Below are 21,615 nucleotides of genomic sequence, written 5' to 3'. Positions count from 1 at the left end.
TTCTCTGAGCAAGTCAATAGTTAACTATTCTTCTACTGCATTGTGTTGTACTTTTTGCCTATTATATGCTAATTAGCATTGTTGGTCATTCATCTTTTCATGGTTTCTTTTGCTTGCATCCCAAGTTACTTGTAAAAGTTATCCAGTACATTTCCTGACTGTGTGTAGAGGTTTTGTTTGCTGTATCCTGGGTCACAGGAGTAAAGGGGGATCTTGGATTTGGGGCAAGAGACTTATCGTTGCCATCTACTACACTGAAACCCACAACCCTCACCTTGCTCTCCTCTACCCATACAGGTAGGTAGTGCTCTTCTGGTGCAACCATCCTTCCCTTGGTGGCAGGTTCTCTGTAATTCTAGAGGGGGGTGCTACATATGAAATGTGGGTTACCCACAAGAAGGTATCACATTGGTGAATCGATATTCATTTATTACTTCACCTAGAGTGTCTAATATATAATGTTTATGTAATGCCTATGGTTAGTACCATCTTGAAGAAAGAAGTGTATCTAATTGTAGCTTTGTGAATCCTCACCAGCTTTATGAATCCTGCAGTATTTTTCTTTGTGGGAAAACACTGCAGCCCGCAGTATATTCCTACAGGAAAAAAAAAAATCACGGTAGCAAAGCCCTCTCCCAATCACACACAATGGTGGTCCCGGGACTGTGGCGCTACAGTGGTTAAAGGGGCCACCTGGCCCCAAGAAGGCCACCCCCCCCCCCCCGTGAGTTGTAAAAACTCCTTGGAATCTGCATAGAACCCTGTCCCACCACACCTGCCACCCTTGTGTGTAAAACAATGCCCCCCCCCCCAAAAAAAAAGTCCTCATCTTCCATTGTTATATTTTTCCCACTCTCTGTAACAAAGAAATCTGCCTTTCTGGTCTAGCTGCCAACCCTTCAGCATCTTACTTATAGTTCATAGAATATTGCACAAGGTATGAGGGTTATATATAACCTGGGTATGCAGCACAGCCCACCTGCACCCTGATATTTAGCTCCTGCTAGAGCTCTTGCCTCAGCCAGCTTCCACCAGTGTGCCATCAGGGAGATGTAAGCATGCATAGCATTCATACTGATCCAGATATCACAGTTGAAATGCACGCTACTCCTCTCTGCCTTAGCCAGCTGCACCTGTATGTGACTATGTCACTGCTGTGTAGGGCAGGAATAACCTGCTACTAAATGTACAGCACTTTGTAATTAGGGGCTCACACATGCAATAGACACTTAAAACTGATGTTCTCTACTACTTTCAGGGGCTGTGTTCCACAGAAATCATTTCCTCAATGCTCCTCGTTATTACTTTCAATGCTGTCTGCCTCTTGCCCAAGGACAGTGATGTGGAATACCACCCCATTTCCTGTATGGTAGGTTGTTGATGCAGATGCATGGCAGGGGGCTGCTGGCTGGCCACCTGGTGGAAGTGGCCAATGATCAGCTTAGGGAAAATTCTTCTCTTTTTCAAACACTTTTCTCTGGCTTTACGTTCAGTGGCAGAGGGGGTCCCCAGGCTAATACTGCCACCCTCTCCTGATGCCAATACTAATGAATGCTGCTTCTGGAGGTGATGCTACATACCAGTATTTGTAAGATACCCAAGTATCTTCCCTCAATTAATTGCCTTACTGCAATGGGTCCTCTCTTAATTTAAAGTGATTCCAGAGAAGGAGTGTCTTGCACAATCTCTTCTTTGCATCATTGGGGGCTGATGTTGACACTGGAGTTTCAATTAAGGGTGAACCATGAGGAAAAAGGCCAGAGCATTGTTCACACTCTCTGTCTGTACTGCTTGCTCTTCTTGGGGGTTGCTCTCAATGCCATCAGTATCATTTATTTCCCTCTTCACTTCACTGAAGGCTAAGCTGCTACTGACTAAACCTCCCAAATTTCCTTCAACGTTTAGCTCTTTAATTTCTGATTCAAAGATTCCCAGAAAAGATTCTTCCTCAGAATCAGTTGATGATATTAGTACCTCCTTTGCCTCAGAAGCAATAACCATAGAGAATCATGCTGTTGATTTTGGGGGTTGCACTTCCACTTCTTCTGTCCTTGCCCCTCCCGCCTTTTGCTTCTGCTTCAAAACAAGAGGAAGAGGAACAGGTAGTGATGGTACATTCTCTCTCAATTTCAATTTCTTATGGATTGAGCTGACTTCCACCCCTGGCTTTCTGCAGCTAAAAAAGTCTCTTTTAAGTTTAAGGGCAGAACTCCCTTTTTTTCTCATTGCTACTACTATCTGGGCTGGCTCTGTAACAGCAAATAATCCTTTATCTCAGCCATTCTCTTGTCTACCCTTTATTCACAGTGGCATGATGGAATTTGAAGTGCCTACTTTGATACTGTACCAACACTCACAGTATTTATATTATTTATTTATTTATTTGATTTATAGTATCACAATAGTATTGAATGAATGTGTATGTCACACACACTGAGTTCATGTCATTGCTAAGCAAACACTGCCAAATTGACAAACAGACTGGGAGCCACAGTAGGGCTCTAATACATATAAACTGCATATATCATGTGATTTAGCCCTATTGTGGTGATATAGCATGATATACATGATATTTTGCAAAGCCCTGCCCAGATTCCCTCCCCTATTCAATGAACTGCTTTGCATGAAGTTTGCATTAATGGATTTTGCAAATCCATGCAAAGTAGTTCAATAATAGGCAATCTAATGTTAATGTTAATGTTTTATGCTGTTAGAGATTTTATAGAATTTTATTTGGTTTTTATTTTTGAGCAATTATTTGATGTATTTAGTAATTAATTATTAATATGTACTATGTTATTATGTGACAGTGTTTAAAATGTAAACTGTTGTGATGATCTTACTTAATGACAGAATATAAAAGCTGTTAAATAAATAAATAAATAAATACCTAATGTGGCTGATTTAAAAAGTTGTCATTCATGTTACGTTAACAACACCTCTTGAGAAATTATAATCTAATGCAAGAGTCTTAGGACAATAATATGGGTCCTGAGGTTCCCATGTTAGATTTAAAGAGCCTGTGGCATCCCCTAGCCCCAGGCCTCGTAGGCACCACTTTTAAAAATGAGGCCACCCTGAGCCCTAACTCTGGATCTAATTTGCAATTTGGAGGTTCTGGGATTAGGAGTTGGTTTCCCTCTAGAAACCAATGAGGTTATCTAAGACTTGGGGGATCGGGAAGGGAGAGATTTTGGGGGAAATCTATATTTCAAGGATGGGGACAGTGGGAGGAGAACCAAAGTTGGGGAATCTGCTGGCATATATTAGTCTTGAAATGGGATGGGGAAAGACACTTTATTGAATTTTGACAGGGTCAGGGTACTGCAGGGGGGCATCATCATGTGAACAAGTCATTTCTATTTTTTATACTTGGCATATTGAAGGCACTTGAGTGGCAGCCCTGAGGTGAGCAGGGAGTCAGTTTTGACTCCCGCAAACTTTTTTCTTTTTTGAGTGGAGTTTTATTTTTCCTGGCCCTTTAAGTTGATGGCGGCTCTATGAAGTTGAGGCCACCATCATGCCTAAATGTATGATGCTGTGTTATTTTGCCCCAATCACTGTCTTTCTAAGGCTATCTCTTACAGTGTGTGCAAAAATGTCTGTTTCACACACACAAATACACAGACACATAGACAGTATTTTTGTGTACAGAGTTGAAAGACTCATTTTGCACACACAAAAAACTGTTAGAAATAGAACCAACAAAGCCAGTCAAGGCTCTTCTTCTCTTCACTTGTCTGTCTTCAGATAAACTAAGTGTGCTGGATCAACAGATAGTGAGACACAAAAATCAGTCTTGAGTGGCACTGCTTCAATTTCCACTTCACTTCTACCCTTCCCCCAGTGAACACAGAAAGCAGTGCCATCACTTCTGGTTTTCTGTCACAGTAGTAAATACCACTGACTGCAGCAGAGAAGATCAGAAAAAGACTTTTTTGCCAATGCCATTGCCTATTTTTTTATAACAATTTTCTTTAATTCTCAGAGAGCTTTTGAACTGCTTTGCAAAATCCAAATGAATAAATGGAATTTATTTGCACATGCTCAGACCTTCCAGTGGGATGATATCAGCATCACTTAATCCAGATAGCAGTTATAAGCTAGTTAAGAAAATGCTTCACTGTGATGTGTCCTTCATCCAGTCTCCTTGGCAACTTTTCCTGCCTCATTTCTGACAAGATTATTATGTCATACAGGCCAGGGTTAATTGCTATAGTACAGCCATAGACTAGAATGAGCTATAGACTTGAATAGGAAACAAATACATGAAACAAAACTTTTTGCTAAATTTGTAGGCATTTTCCATTTGTTTCTCAGGTTCACAAATTAAATAAAAATGGTCTAATTCATTGTATTTTACCAATTTGTTTCAAATGAATGCACAGCCCTACTCACTAATGGCTTATTTTCCATTATTCAGCATCCTGAGAATGTTTTCTCCTATACAGGTTAACTGTTCTTGCCCCATCCTGCACTGCTATCAGAGCGTATAAAAAAACAGACAGTCAGGCACTTGCAATAAAACAATGCATTTTATTTTCTACCATAACCTGTTCTTTCACAGATAACAACACAGTTCTTTCATTGAGAAAGTAGCATTCCATACATGAACAGCAGATATTTATACACAGGCTGGCTAAAACTCCACACAACTCCACACAACAATCTAAAACTCCCTGTACAGTTGTATCTTGCTAAGACAGACTTCTCCAGGGTTTCTACAGGCCTTTGCCAACCTGCAGTGATAGCACCAAGCTTACCATGGTCCTCTTCTGACCAGTTCTTGCTTCTCTGTTCCTCCTCGCTGGGAAACATGTCCCCCTTATCTCTAACTTTCAGCTCCTTGTGTTGCAAGTTCCATCCGCGGTCGGCCCATGGGTAGCCCTGCTTACCTCGCGCACGCCTCAGCAGACCCCAGTGCAGCTTCTCCTGCTGAAGCAGCTAGCCGGTGCTGACCCCCGCATTCCATGTTGGCGTCTTCAGGGCCTTCCACCTCCCTGGCCAGCCTGCCGGCCTCATGCAGACGCTCAGCGTCCTCCCTGGTCGGGCCCACGCCCCCAGGTGTGCACATGCAGGACCCGTGACCTCTTAAAGGGCCCATGGCGGGAAATTGCTCTGTGGTGCTGGGAGATGACATCACATGAGTCCAGTATTTAAGGAAGTGCCCAGACACAACTTTGTTGCCTTGGCATACAGGTTGTCATACATTGTGTGAGCTAGTTGCCATCCTCGTTCCTGCTGCTGCGTTCCTCTTCTTGTTCCAGTGTTCCTGTGCCTGTTTCAGTGTTGCTATGTCTGTTTCTGTGTTCCTGTGCTTGTTCCAGTGTTCCTGCATTTGTTCCTGTGTTCCCGTGCTTGTTTCAGTGTTCCTGAGTTTGATCCAGCGCCGATCCTGTGTTCCTTCATTCCCGAGTTCTTCTCTATGTTCTGCAACCTAGGTTGTACCCTCTTGTACTGATACCCGGTACTGACCTCGGCTCGCCTTTGACTACTCTCGGACTGATACCTGGAACTCACCTCTGCTTGCTACTGACCATGATTGGCTGATACCTGGAACTGACCTCTGCTTGCCCCTTACCATGCTTTGACTGATATCTGGAACTGACCCTTGCTTTGGCTTACCATTCTCAGATGGATACCCTGGCTTTGACCCTTGCGCTCCATTCGGACACTCTCTTTGCTCCTCCTGTGACTACCTAGTCCACCTGCCTTGATGCTGACGGTGGTCTCCATCGAGCTAGACCACTAGGTGCTGCCTATCCTGCCCAGAGGACCTTCAGCTCCTGCTTCATACTCATGGCCCCTGGTACTCTCTGTTCCGGTCTAGCTCGCCTGTTCACCGCCACCCGAGCACCACTGTTACTCATGGGCACACCTCGCCGCCATCTCTCCAGGAGACCCTCAGAGGCCCACCTAAGTCCAGGTGACCCAGGAATCCAAGGGCTCAACCCACAGAACCCCCGGGTTGTTATTGGTGAAGCTCCAGCTATCCTCTGTCTCCTCGTGTGCTCCACCTCCTGGAGGCAGGCATCCTTTGGGTTCCCTCAGAGGGTCGTAACAATCCTGCGCAAGGCCAAGGGTCCACCTCCAGCACAACACCCTGTCCCTCTTTTCTTCAGATGCCCATTTTCAGCTTTTCCAGGGGACTTTTCTAACTTATCAAACCACATCCTTATTGGCCAAACCCATCCTCATGACTTCTACCCCCCCTTGGAACTACATTACCCAACAGCCTCCTGGCTATAAAGACATTTCTTCTTCTCTCCCTTTTACTTTCCACTTTGAGCCATAGTGAGCTAATCATACCTCATCCTTAGTCTACTCCCAACTGGGTGAAGTGCACTTCTGTGATAACCTACAGCTCCCAACAGGCTCTTCTTTAAAGCCAAATTCTGCTTATAATTTTGTTTATGTTGTTGACAGCCTATCCATTATGTATTAATAGGCTGCCCCCAAATGTGCGGACCCTTGGTTCTGTGACTATAGCAATTAAATTATTTATTGAGCCTCCTGAATAGCTATTTGCCACATCCTACAATTCGGTGAATTGACCCCTGTCATTTATAAGTCATTTGATAACAAACCAACAAATTGTATATTGAACGTACCCTAAGTTATATTCTCCTTGTCAGGTACCATTAATGCAATGTTTAGATTGATGGGCACTATTATTGCAAAACATATTTTTCACAGGCAAAGCAGGATACAAAAAAAATTCTTAATGAAAAATGTACTCAGTGAATTGTTGGCTTCAAATATCACATAATTAACTGGCATACCCTATGTTGTACTTTCTCGCTAATAAGCGGTAATGGAAGATGACAGCCTGCAGCAGATTTTGTTGCTATGACTTACCAGTCTACAGGATCATGCAGTATCCATCACTGAGAAGACTCCAGAGTAAACAGAGCTACTGTAACCCTAGGATTACTTAGCTAAATCCTATGTGAACCAGAAACAGAGAAAGGCAACATAATACCTCATTTATATTGAAACATCTATCATTGTGCTAGTATTCTGTTGCACTTTCCCTGTAACAAGGATCTTTTTATTTAAAGACTGTTAGTGTGAAGATATCTATACCACAGTTTTGTTGTTGCGGTACGTTACTGTCAGAATAGTCAATAAAGGCAAATAAAATTAAATATCCTTTAAGGGGGCAATTTTCAAAAGTATTCTCATAGATGCAATTTGTGGTTACTTTGATCTGTGAACTTTGCATCAGATTTCACAAAGAAAATACAAGCATACTTTCACTTTGAAAATTACCATGGTATAACGTGCCTGTGGAGATTTTCACTAGCTCTTTCTGTGGGAATGTTCTTCCTCGAAAGGAACTTGCATAGATGTGAAAATGTAATCTGCACATGTTATTTCTCTCCTCTGACCTAAACGTTCCTAGGCCCTCCTACTTTTTTCCTAGCTAAAAGTAAGTGTGTCCTTGATCCCTACATGTGCTTTTAAGCAGGGTAAATACTAGATATTTTTCACACAGTCAATTTATGTGGGTAAATTGCTTCTGAAAATTGCCCTCCCCATGATTTTTGAGTACATTTTATATCCATTTACTCAAATACTTTCAAAAGTCAAACAATGCCTTTCAAACTCAATTCAGAAAAAGGGTGTAAGCACTGTAATGATCAAAAATTATCTCAGTCCTAGCTCTATTTTTCAAAAATGTATTATTTATAAGGGTTCAGCAAATGAAAATATTTGATTTCTGTGTAAAAAAAAATTAAGTACAGATGGATATCATGCAACTGATTTTTTTTAACTAATGAAATGACTGGGCAAAATACAACAAATGAGATCATTTTTTGTTTCATTCTTGGACCCCCCGAAATGAATGGAGGGTGCCAATGATTTTAAACAAAAAATTTAGTTTTATTTATTTGTTTCCTTTTCAGATTTATAGTTCATTGAAAAGTGCTGTAGTGAACAAGCTGCAGTGACACTGGTAACTATAATAAGCTGGACCAAAGCCAAAGCAGGAGAAGTAGGTAAAGAGACAGGACAGTGGACCAATCAATGTGAAACATTTTTGTTAACTAGTCTATAGCTGCCATCTGGGTCAAGTGATGCTGCAGTCCTCCCACTGAAAAGTCTGAGCATGTGCAAAGAATCTCTATTTTCTCTGTGGATTTTATAAAGAAAGTTTGAGTTTCAGAAGTTCTCTTAGAGTCAAAGAAATGCTTTAAAAAAGGAAAGATAACAATTTTGGCATTAGTAAAGGGCTTTTTCATAATTTCACTGTTGCAGTCACTGTACTCTTACTCAGTTTGGGATGTCTCATAAGTATCTGATTCAAGATATTGGCATCCACTGGGATTATACCTATCTGATCCTGTAGAGTTTAGTGGAGCTGACCTGTCTCTGGAAATGGAGAGATATGCTGGTTGCCCCCTCAGACATCATAATTGGGTAGTGCAGAAGCAGCAGATATAAATCCTGAAGCCCTTCAAGAATGCAATGGAGCATCTGAGTTATAGTAACACCACCCTGGGCAAGATCATCTCCATAGTAAATATTCTGCAGGAAAAGTTAGAGGGTTTCTGTGGGCAAGAGGAACTAAATCAGAGTTATTCCAGTTTGTGGACTCCTTGCAGCAACAGGTGAAAGAAAGACTGAATTCTGTGACAAAAAACAATAATACATGTATGCCAAGGTTCGTGACCCACTGGTGAAAGGGAGTCTCACACTCTAGTGCCAGCTTCTAACTTACATAAAGGAAATACTGATGACTAGGGAACATTAACAGAAGTACCAGAGATAGAAGTGCAGTGGGGATATAGTGTAGAAAAGATTGCCCATCCCAAAGAATAGTGCAAGCACAAGCAGTACCCTGTCAAATAGCACTTCCTCCCCCCCCCCCCCCCACCTGAATATGCTAACAGCCACATTTCCTCCACACAACCATTTCTCCTGATGCAGGCCATAGCTAAATCAGCTGGAAAAAGAGTCCCTCACCCCTTTCCAGGAAATGACATCCTAGCAGAAATTTCTGTGACATGCTATCTGACAGACCCCATTGAGGACCTGGCCACAGACCTGCTAGCATATTGGGCACCCAAGTCCATGGTCTGGCCGGACCTGGTCAAGGTAGCTCAGCATTATCTTTGCTACCCACTAACCACTGGTTGGCTATCCACTAACCAGTGGGTGGCTAGCAAATGTGTCCTCTCAATGTCTTGGGGCATTGTAGGCGTCATAGTTTACAACTGGTGTCAGAGTTAATGGAAAAATTGGTCTTATTGAAAATCAATTGGCTTTGCTGAGTTTTCCAGCATTTCCATGTGAATATTAAGATGACTGAAAACACCTTATGGGTCTTCTGCCATTCTGCATAGCTGCCATGCCCTGATGCTATACCTTGGGGGGGTCTAGCTGCCATGTCCCTCATGCTACACCTTATGGGTCTTGCTGCCCTCTGACTAGCTAATATGTCTCTGATGCTATACCAGGGGTGTTCAAAGTGGTCTTTGGTTGGGCTACCCAGCTAGTTGGGCTTTCAGGATAATCTTAATGAATATGAATGAGAAATATTTGAATACACACATTGGAAGCAGTACATGCAAATAAAGTTCATACATATTCATTAGAGATATCCTGAAAACCTGACTGACTGAGGGAGACCTGTGGACCAGTTTGAGCACCCCTGTGCTATATCTTGGGGGTCTTGCTGCCACTCTGCCTAGTTGTCATGATCCTGACATTGCACCTTGTGGGTCTTGCTGCCACTCTGCCTTGCTGCAATGCCTCTAATGCTGCACCTTGGGGATCTTTCTGCCACTTTGCCTTGCTCTCCTGCTCTTGGATGCTACACCTTGGAGATTTAGCTGCCATTCTGCCTAGCTGTCATGCCTCTGAAGCTACACTTTGGGGGTTTTGATGCCTCTGTGTTTTTATGCTACTTGAATCCCAGCCTAATTCTCTTTGATAGAGTTCTCTGAAAATAAATGCTTAGCACCAAAAGCTGTATTTTTATAACTTTAAATGGAATGTCAGTTGGCCTTGTCCTTGTTCAAGTTATGTTTCTATGACCCTTTGGTCCAGTTCTTTCTGCATTTTTATCTAGCTTATAATATCTTACTGTCTAGGAAAACAAGTACACGGTTGTAGCATAAATGTCATGTTACAATGTTATACTTCTTAAAGGCTACCTAAAATCAAAAATGAAATATTTAGGAAAAAAGGAATAATGACTTTGTAACACTGTCGAAGGAAGTGGACCCTTGTGCATGCATGTGGTTGGCGCCACCTAGTGAGCAAGCTCATTAGACTCACACCGGCAGCTGGTGGAGAAGCCCGTAGGTGGGATTGTCATGAGCTTCATCTATATCAGTCTCCTCCCCTGCAGGTTCAACCCTTGGGTTATGGTGGCCAGCAGGACTTAGGTGGGTCCCTAGGGCTATGCTGAGTGAGATTCTGATCTGAGCAAGGATCGTGACAGGCAGCAGACAGCAGAACAGATAACAGGCCAAAGGTCAAGATAGGCAGCAGAAAGCAGAACAGGTAAAAGGTCAGAGGTTGAGGCAAGCAGCAGACAGCAGATTGGGTAACAGGCCAGAGCTTGAGGCTTGCAGCAGACAGTGGAAGGTCAGGGCCAGGCTGGGATCAGGATCCAGGTAGTTCGTCCAAGACAAGATAGACAAGGCCAACAAGACAAACAAGGAAGGAAACAAGCAGGACCAAGAACAAGTACAGAGAGGCAAGGAACAGAGCACGGAGGAGGTAGGAGAACACAAGGAAACAAGACAAGGAACACAGAGCAAGGCACAAGGCAAGAACAAGGAAAGGAAGCAACATGCACCGGACCGCAAGGGCACCAGGAAACACGTTGCTGAGGTGCTGGCTGGTTGAAAGACAATTTCTAATATACACCTGGAGGATGTGACAACATCAGCCAGTGCCACAGGAGGTTCTGGCTAGGGAACTATAAAGGCAGTCCAGATTTATAGGAAGTTCCATCCTGAGCCCTTGGAACAGCATGCTGCCGGATGTGCTTTGGATCAGAGGTGAGGGGCCTAACAGACTTCTTGTGTGATATGTCAAACAGCATTTCATTGCATCTAAGAGGTAGATTTTAAAAGCATTGCTCAAAAACAGGCCACATACACACACATTTTATTTATTTATTTATTTAGAGATTTTTATATACCGCGGCACGTTACAAACATCACCTCGGTTTACAATGAACCATAATTCAGCAACAAGCTTTACAATCATATGTGGACTGCACAAATTTTAAGAAGCTGGGAACGATGTGCGACCAGAATAAGAAGGTGGAAAAGAGGCAAGGCAAAGACTGATGCACAGAACCACACATATTTTATATAGGCGAGAGAGCGAGAGAGAGCACCTCTGTAAAGGGTCAATCTGACACTCTACATATAGGTACCACTGTAGAAGGGCACTTTGAATCAGGGTGGGTTTTTGGGAAGTGGGTCGAGGTTAGGTGGGTGAGTGAGTGGTGCTACAGAGGTATGCATTGTAAAATTGACATCCCTAAATAATTTTAGTCCTTATAACCAATGAAAAGGAGTTGATTTGTACAATGTAGCTAACAGACAGGCCGATACAGTACACTGCGCTTCGACGGAGCACACTGTTAGCCTGCTCTTGGACGCGCGTTTTCCCTTACCCCTTATTCAGTAAGGGGAGGAAAACGTGCGTCCAACCCGCGGCACCTAATAGCGCCCTCAACATGCAAATGCATGTTGATGGCCCTATTAGGTATGCGCGCGGGATACAGAAAGTAAAATGTGCAGCCAAGCCGCACATTTTACTTTCAGAAATTAGCGCCGACCCAAAGGTCGGCGCTAATTTCTTCCAGCGCCGGGAAAGTGCACAGAAAAGCAGTAAAAACTGCTTTTCTGTGCACCCTCCGACTTAATATCATAGCGATATTAAGTCGGAGGTCCCGAAAAGTAAAAAAAGTAAAAAAAAAAAAATAAATAAAATTTGAATTCGGCCCGTGGCTGACAGGCCAAAAACCGGACACTAAATTTTGCCGGCATCCTGTTTCCTAGCCCGTGGCTGTCAGCGGGCTCGAGAACCGACCCCGGCAAAATTGAGCATTGGCTGTCAAACCCGCTGACAGCCACCGCTCCTGTCAAAAAGGAGGCGCTAGGGACGCGCTAGTGTCCCTAGCGCCTCCTTTTCCCCGTTTTTACCACGTCACCTAATTTAAATACAGAATCACACGCACCGGCGAAGGGCCCATGCCCCACCCCTTTTTTTCCAAAAAAATGTTGTGCGCAAACTAGGAGATACGTGTGTATTTGTTCACCTTTTAAAATCCATGTGGTACACATCAGCCCAACTTCTGCATATATCTCCCATCTTTGGTGCAAATAGGGCTTTTAAAATTCACCTTTATGTCTGTCTCTGTTGCTGTTCTGCCTCCTCCTGGTTCTCTCATGGTGCCTTGGCAATCACCTGCAATTTCGGGTATTGTTTTGTTACTTTGTGGTACTTTGGGGAATTTGTGTCACTGTTAGTGCTGCCTTTGCTGCTTTTCTGATGACCTTCATTACCTGGGCTCTTCATACAACTATGTTTGGTTCCTTTTGTCCCTTTCATAATGCTTTAGGGGTTTTGATGCCTCACTGCTGTTTGCGATACTCCTCAGTCTAAACTTCTGGTATTTTGATGTCTTTGTGCTGTTTGCAATATCCTGCCTGCATTCTATGCCTTGGAGATTTTGATGCCTTTGTGCTGTTTGTGACATCACACATTCTACACTTTGGGGTTTTTGATGCCTGCGTATTGTGTGGGATTCCGCACACTGCATGCCTTGGGGGGTTTGATGTAACTCTGTCTTTCTATCTCAATCTGTATCCTGTTATCTTGCATTCTAACTGAACCTACTATTAACACCATAGACAGATTACAGTGAACACCAGCCTAAGCCTTGTCTGATTCTTCTCTTTCTCAGAATTTGTGTGTGTGTATTCAAGGAGTAAGCTCACATATACATTGTGTAAGAGCCATTTTTGCACATACTATGAGAGTTGCTGGGTGTAGTATTGTACTATACAACTGTAGTATACTACATAGACATAGCCAGCCAGTAGGTAATATGTGCCACTGCCAAACATTCTAACACTGTTTGCTATGCAGTGCCACTTTTCTTGCTGCATTGGTGCCACAACCGGGCTTGCTCACCTCATGCTCCCCTCCACCAGCTCCGGCTCCTCATCTCTGGCATCCACGGCCAGCTCCCGCCGTCTGCGGAGCTCCCAGGCATCCCCACGCCCTTTGGGGTTTGGCATCCTCCACAGCATCAGCCCCGCCCCTAGACAAGTTGGCATGGACCGCACTTCCTTTTAAAGGACCCAGTGCAGGAACCCGATCCATAGCGCCCGGTGATGACATCACTTAGTTCCTGCATAAAAGGTGAGGTCCCATCCCCAGAACCTCACCTTGGCAATCAGGTCGACACATCAGTAGGTAGTTTGTTGTTCCTTGTTACTGTGCCTGATCCAGTCTCATTCCAGTGTTCCAGTGTTCCTGTGTTCCTTATTCCTGTGTTCCTGTTCATTCCAATGCTCCTGCGTTCCTGTGTTCCTGTGGTCCTCCTTGTGTTCCATTGTCTCTCCTGATTCCTGCTCTTCATTCCTGCTCTTGTTGTACCTCCTCGGACTGATTCATGGTACTGACCTCTGCCTGCCTGACTACATTGACCACTGCCTGGAACTGACCACTGCCTGCCTTCTGACCATGTTTGACTACTACCTGGAACCAACCATTGCCTGCCTACTGACCATGTTTGACCGCTGCCTGGAACCAATCACTGCCTGCCTTCTGACCATGTACGGACTGATCGCGGAACTGACCCTTGCTTTGGCTGACCATTCTTGGACTGATACCCTGGCTTTGACCCTTGCGCTATACTCGGATACTCTATTTGCTCCTGTGACAACCAGACCAGCCTGCTTGGACGATTCCAGCAGCCTACCTCCAACTAGACCCATAGGTGCTGCCTATCTCACCCGGAGGACCTTCACCTCCCGTCTCCTTTCGGAGGTCTCCAGTGATCCAGGTCTAGTTCATCCATTCCTCATCAGCCGCACACCTTTGCTAGTGGTGAACACACCTCTCCGCTATCTCTCCAGGAGACCCTCTGAGGCCCACCTAAGTACAGGTGGTCCAAGTACCCAAGGGCTCAACCTGTGGAAACCCAGGATTGCTATTGGTGAAGCTCCAGCTAGCCTCTGCTCTGCCTCCTGGTGGCAGGCACTCTCTAGGTCCGACCAGATGGCCTTACCAATCCTGCACCAGGCTAAGGGTCCACCTCCAGCACAACAGTCTGTGAAGTATATAATTGAATATTATAAATATGTTGCAGTATTCAAGAAACATTTGAGAACTGTTGCTGTAAATGTTTTCAAGAAACAATTGATTCTTAACATCTTTATTCAATTCATTCTCTTGCCAATTTTGTAATTTAAGAAAATACATTTTGCATTTTATTTACATTTTTTCTTCATTAAAAAATTCCATTCATTGTAAATTTACCTGGGTTCAAATTTAACATCAGATTAACTCTTCCAATTTAAAACTAATTAAGTGGAAACCCAACAGATGAAACCTTCAAACAACAACATGACCATGTGAAGGAGAAATTCCCATCCCAGTTGTTTACACTAATGAAGCCATATAAGGAACGACATCAGGCCTCCTCCATGGACTTCTTCTGGCTTCTCCTTGACTAGGGCTTTCTCCCAATTTGGCTGGTGTCCATTGCTTTTGGAGCCTTGGGATATTCTTACCACTGTGGGCGGCTGCATTGCACCTCTCATGATGTTATATGATCTTCATGCCACCATTTCTTCCGGCATTACCCTCTATCATTGCATTTGGATATTTCCTGTCTCTTTGGGTGCTTTGTTCCCCATTCATGATGTCTTGAGGTGTTTATACCACACTTGGTGCCACTGTGCTCTTCTTGTGCAGCCTTGGGGTTTCATACTATTATTGTTGGTGCCCTTTGCTAAACTTTTAGAGCATTGGAGTGTTCTGGGCACTCTTGCTGCTGCTTTACTCCTCTGATAGTGTCATGGAGAACTGCTGCTATTGCTGGTAGCATTTTGTCCTATTCCATGTCCTTGGGCTATTCATAACACTTTTGATGCCACATAAACACTTGCTGAGATAGAGCACCTTCACTATTCTGATGATGTCTATTCACAAGTTTCATTAGAAATTATTAGAAAACTCTAATTTTGGATCCCCAAATAGGCTGCGTTGCTTCCTCCATTGACTTTAATGGGGAAACAACTGAATGAATAAAATGAATAAATGAAAAAATATATTTTCATTTGAAATGAGCCAAATGAATGATTGTGACCCACAAAACAAATAAATGACCTGAAATGAAATGTTTCTCTCTGCACAAACTTAGAAACTTGCAAGCCTTGCCCCCCTCTCTCAAATGCAGAATGCATTAAAAATAACGAGGCTCATGTTCAGCTGCTGTGCAGCTTGGCAAGTTAGTCACATAAACTTATCTGGCTAACTTAACCTACTTTATATATTCAGTGGTGCGCCCATGCCGTTGAAAATATCTGACTATCATAAAGTTAGCCGGATAAACAGGTCTATGTGTCGATCAGAGTTAACTGAATAAGTTATCCATCTAACTGAATATCAGAGCCAGATAACCTATCCAGCTAAATCAGCTTCTCCCTCTTAAGCCCATTTTTCTCCTACAACTTAACTGGATAAATACTTAGGTGTCGATTTTAAAACAAGGGCACGGGTGTCCATGCGCATGTGGTTCCCGGCACGCGCTCATGGATGCGGCTATTTTATAACATGTGCATGTCAGCACATGCATATTATAAAATATGATTCCTGCGCACACATGCGCACCACTTTTTAATATCTGCACACATGTGCAGGCAGGTGGCCTCTCGTGCACGCAGGGGGAGGAGTTTTGTAAAGTACGTGCAGCGACACGATCGGGCCTTTGCCCAGTTCGCTCCCAGTCCACTCCAATTAAGGAGAGGACTGGGAGGGAACTTTCCTATACCCCTACCTACCCTCCTCCCTTTTCCCCTCTCCTCCCCAACCCCTAAACCCTACCTAGCTACTCAAATTTGTTTTGTTTTTTACCTTAGTGCTCCTTAGGAGCAGAAGTAACTTCAGTGTGCCAGCTCACTGCTGGCGCGCACTTCCCCGAGACAGGGCCTAAAGGCTGCTGTCTCGATCGGCCCCCTCCCCACCCCTCCCAGCCCAGAAACCACCCCCCAGCCCGCCCCTCTTTGTTGGCCCGGCACTTCTGCATGTACCAGGCATTACACGCGTGGCTGGGTTGATTCTAAAATGCGCTCGGTGTGCACACGGCTCAGCCACGAGCATAAACCCTGGATGTTATGTACACAATGCTTTGAAAATTTGGGCATTACTGTTTATCCGGTTAAGTGGCAACAACTGACCGTGGTCAAATATTTAAAAAGCACCACTTAGCTGGATAAGTTGAAACTTATCCAGCTAAGTAGTGCTGAATATTGGCCCCAATAATTATAACATTTATTTCTTACATGCCTTCACTGACAAAAGGCATCCAAAATGTGATACAACATAAAATAGCATAGAATCAATGCAAGAAAAGAAACCTTCCCAAACCCAAAACATGAAAAACATAAAATCAAGCAACAAAACCAATCCTCCCCTTCCCAAAGCCACTAACCTCAAACCCAACATAATATCCAAAGAAACTAACCTCTAAACCACCATTAGCTTACAACTCCCTTTACCTAACCCCATAAAAATTCCAACATAAACTCTATCCTCTCAAATATCCCATGTAAGTGCATCCAGATGCCACAACGCAGCCCATAAACCAACAATTAACTATACAGGAAAGTTTGAACCTTGTTAAATTTCATTCCCTTGCCCCCATCATTATTCTTTCTTGGCTATTCACTCCCCATTGATATCATGATATTTGGAAAAGGAACAGCTGCAGACCATGTAGCATATTCCTATGGCTGAAGTCACTACAGATATTTGTCCAAGTGACATATTCTAGAGGAATGAAAGGCATGTATGGAAATTCAGTCTAATAACCAAGCCTTCAAGGAGTTTATAAACTACAGTCCCAGTAGAAAAGAAATAATTTCTCATAACACTCCCAGGTCTATCCTAATCTAGTCTTCTTCCATTTCTCTGAAAAATGTTTGCTTTTGTATATTACTTATATATTTTAATCATCTTAAAATGTCTATAATATGCCCTTTATGCCTTCTGGCCTCTGGGATACACAGGCTCAACTCCTTAACTCTCATCTTATAAAGAGATGACTAACTTGGCTCTCAAAAGTTACAGTTTGTCACAATATTCACAATGACTATGCATGAAATATGTCTGCCTGCACTTTCATTGTGTAACCTCATTGCTGCCTATTCCTGAATTTGTTAGGGCCACCCCTGATGAGCCGGGTGAACCACCAGCATCAAGGACCCCCAAACCCCTGACTGAGCTAATGAGTGGGGAGGATGGGTTTGGGGCAGTGCGAAAACACATGGACATGCAGAACCCATTGGAGCACCCCAGGTAGCACTTGGCACCCCTGCTATTGCAATGATATAGATGATAGGGATGTGAATCGTTTTTTGACAATTTAAAATATCGTCCGATATTTTTTAAATCGTCAAAAATCGTTAAAGAGTGCAAACCAATAGAAATTTCCCCAATTTATTGTGAAAAATCGTTAATCGGGATAGTGTCCACTAAAGGGAGTTATTTGGGGGGAAGGTGGGAAAACCGGCACACCAAAACAACCCCTAAACCCACCCCGACCCTTTAAAACTAATCCCTTACCTTCCCCCACCCTCCCAACCCCCCCCAAAACTTTTTACATGTACCTGGTGGTCCAGTGGAAGCCCCGGGACCGATCGCCTGCTCTCGGGCCGTCGGCTGCCACTCATAAAAATGGCGCCGATGGCCTGATAAAAAAAAAATTCACCCGACCCTTTAAAAGTGCCCCCTTAGCTTCACCCACCCTCCCGATCCCCCAAAAACATTAAAAAATTACCTGGTGGTCCAGTGGTGGTCCTGGGAGCGATCTCCCGTTCTCGGGCCGTCGGCTGCCACTAATAAAAATGGCACCGATAGCCCTTTGCCCTTACCGTGTGACAGGGTATCCGTGCCATGGTATCCGTGTCACATGGTAGGGGCACTGGATGGCCGGTGCCATTTTTAAAGATGGTGCCGGCCATCCAGTGCTCCTACCATGTGACAGGGGCCGGCCAATGGCACGGATACCCTGTCACATGGTAAGGGCAAAGGGCCATCGGCGTCATTTTTATTAGCGCAGCCGATGGCCCGAGAACGGGAGGTCACTCCCGGGACTTCCGCTAGATCACCAGGTATTTGTAAAATGTTTTGGGGGGGTTTGGGAGGGTGGGGGAAGCTAAGGGGTCAATTTTAAAGGGTCGGGGTGGGTTGTTTTTTTTTATCGGCTTGGGCCTCACTAAAAAAAATTAGCAATGTGAATTGGAATTGGAACCGATTCCGATTCACATCTCTACCGATCAGATTTTTTTCTCCCTCCAGCCGAACCCGATCGTTAAAACGATCGGGCACACGATTCACATCCCTAATAGAGGATGATGCCCAGTTGAAAAATGGTGGGGGAGGGAAAGCATCATTAGGAAAAAGGGTGATTAAGCCAGTACAGAAGCCTCATTTATGATGTGTGGTGGGGTAACATCAGTAATTCCTGAGCCAACAGCCTCCCGGGGGGAGAGGGGGGGAATAGTGGCTAGTATAAAAAGACACTAGTTTTTGAATTGATTTGATAAAGTAAAAGTTGTTAATGTTTCTGTTTCATTAGTTAGTGATTGAATTGTATTAGATAGAGATCATTGTAGCACATTTCCAAGCTACTATAAACCAGGTTCTTGCCCCGACAAGCTCATCATGTGTTGGAGCTTTAATATGTGGACCGAGCTGCTTCTGGATCTGAATGATGTGTTTTGGACCTGCCAAAAAGAGTTTTTCAATCCCACAGAGACTGCAAGCCGCCACAGCCAAGGTGAAAAGATATAAAAATACATCAAAACCCATACATGCTCTCCTCTGAATGACTAATGTTCTGTAAGAACCAGCATCTAGCACTCTCAGAGTTAACAAATTGGGAAAAGAGCTGTACTGTTTAGCCTGCCCAGAGAACAACACTACATAGCCAGTAGAGAAGAAAGCCAAAGGAATAATAGGAGTCCATTTAAGGAAGAAAAGGCACAATTTGGCTGGCTCTGTCAGTGTGTGAGCAGTGGGGATGGCCAGAGTTTATTTATTTATTTTATTTATTTATTTAAAATTTTTATATACCGACATTCATCCAGGATATCATATCGGTTCACATTGTAACGCAAAAACAAACGCACGGCATGGCGCTTTACATTGAACAGTAAAAAACATGATAACAAGGCATTAACGAGAGGGGGGAACAATAATATGGGAAGTTTTGCAATAAAATTATATACAAGAATTGCAATTATATACATATGTACAAAAGAAAGAAAACTTTGAGGTTAATTTTAATCAGGCTAGGAGATAAGATGGGGAAGAGAAGGGAGGAGAGCAAGGAAAGAGGGGGGCAGAGAGAAAGAAAAGAAGGTGGCGGAGAAAAGGGAGGGGAGAGTGGGGCGGTAGAATGGGAAACAGGGGAGGAGTGTGGAGAGTGGGAACAGTGGTGAGGTATAGTGAAAAATTAAGTGTATGCTTTTGCAAAGAGCCAGGTCTTGAGCTTCCGCTTGAAAGATTTGAGGCATTCTTCTTGCCGTAGTTCAACAGGCATTTTGTTCCAGAGGGTCGGCCCGGCTATCGATAGTGCACGGGCTCTTGTGGAAGTGAGTTTATAGAGTTTAGGAGAGGGGATAGGCATGGTTGCTAGATGTGCTAGTCTGGTGGGCTTATTAGACTGGTGTAAACGGAAGGATTCATTGAACCAGTTCATTTCGGGATTGTATAGGGCTTTGTGGATGAGAGAGAGAGCCTTATATTGTATGCGGGAGGCTATTGGAAGCCAATGTAGGTCTTTTAGAACAGGTGTAATATGGTCATGTCTACGTAAATTGGTCAAGATCCGGGCTGTGGTGTTTTGTAAGATTTGAATGGGATGGATGGCATTATTAGGTAGGCCGAGGAGTAGGGAATTGCAGTAGTCGGTTTTGGTGAAGATTGTGGTTTGGAGAACTGTACGGAAATCGGGGGGATGTAATAAGGGTTTGAGTTTTTTTAGTGTGTGGAGTTTAAAGAAGCCGTCTTTTAGAATGTTATTTATGAATTTCTTTAGTGTGACGTGACCATCAAGAATGATACCCAGATCACGGACTTGTTGAGTAAATTGGAACTGAGGAAAAGGGGGGAGGATCGGTTGGCTTTGGGGTGAGATGAGCATAATTTCAGTTTTATTGGTATTAAGAGCAAGGTGGATGGAGGAAAGGAGATTGTTAATGGAATGGAGGGTTTCATTCCAGAAGTCCATGGTTTTTGCTAGGGAGTCAGTGATGGGTATAAGCAGCTGAACATCATCAGCATATATGTAATGAGGGAGGTTTAGACTGGAGAGGAGGTGACAGAGGGGCAGAATGTAAATATTGAATAGGGTTGAGGATAGGGAGGATCCCTGAGGGACACCTCGGTTGAGGGGGATGGCCTTGGATACGTGATTTCCTAGCTGGATTTTGTAATCTCTATTACTAAGGTAGGAGTTGAACCAATTGTGGGCAACACCTGTAATACCGATTTCAGTTAGCCGCTGTAGGAGAATGGGATGGCTAACGGTGTCGAATGCGGAGGAGATGTCAAGGAAGGCAAGAATGTATGATTGCCCTTTCTCAAATCCTTTGATAATGTGGTCTGTCAGGGAAAGTAAAAGAGTTTCAGTGCTATGAGATTTTCGAAAACCGTATTGTGCGGAGGCCAGGATATGATTTTCTTCTAGGTATTCTGTGAGTTGCTTGTTGACAGTTTTTTCAAGTAGTTTAGAGATGAATGGAAGATTGGATATGGGGCGATAATTAGCTGGATCAGAAGGGTCAAGTTTGGGCTTCTTTAGAATAGGTTAGACTATTGCCTGCTTCAGGGGGAGCGGCACCTGTCCAGAGCTAATGGATAGGTTGATGATTTTTGTTAAAGGTTTGGCAATGATGTTGGGTATTGTAAGAAGATGTTTAGTGGGTATGGTATCAGATGGGTGGGTGGAAGGTTTGGCTTTCTTGATAAAGGTTTCTATTTCTAATGTTGAAGTGCAGTCTAGGGAGGAGAGGGCATTGGTGTAATTGCTGGTTTTTCTTTGATTGATGTCAGATTCGAAGTGGTTGGTAGGATTGGCAGAGGAGGAGAACTTGGATAGCAAATTGTCGACTTTGGTTTGGAAGAATGTGGCAAGTTCTTCACATTTGGATTTGGCTACTACATCAGGGATGTGAGGGGTAGCTGTTTTAGTGAGAGAATTCACGTAATCGTATAATACTTTAGGTTGTATTGGAATTGATGAATTTTGTTGGCATAGAAGTCTCGCTTTGTCTTGTTAAGTTTGTCACTATAGAGATTTAGGGAGGATTTAAATTGTGCCAGGTGCGTTTGTGAGGGATC

At 43.7% G+C, this 21,615-nt stretch overlaps 1 protein-coding gene across 1 annotated transcript in view; it reads left to right on the top strand.

The window, feature by feature from the left end:
- Window positions 1-200: 200 nt before the first annotated feature.
- The window catches only part of LOC115086117 (protein pxr1-like), a 131,446-nt gene continuing 110,031 nt past the window's right edge, over window positions 201-21,615 (top strand). The window contains exon 1 of the mRNA XM_029592638.1: window positions 201-297. The gene's annotated coding sequence lies outside the window, so the exon portion shown is untranslated. The remainder of the gene's footprint in view (window positions 298-21,615) is intronic.

Source organism: Rhinatrema bivittatum, chromosome 2 (genome assembly GCF_901001135.1).
Source record: "Rhinatrema bivittatum chromosome 2, aRhiBiv1.1, whole genome shotgun sequence".
NCBI lineage: Eukaryota > Metazoa > Chordata > Amphibia > Gymnophiona > Rhinatrematidae > Rhinatrema > Rhinatrema bivittatum.
Note: the sequence above shows the minus strand (reverse complement) of the source record. Positions and strands in the feature narration are given on the sequence as shown.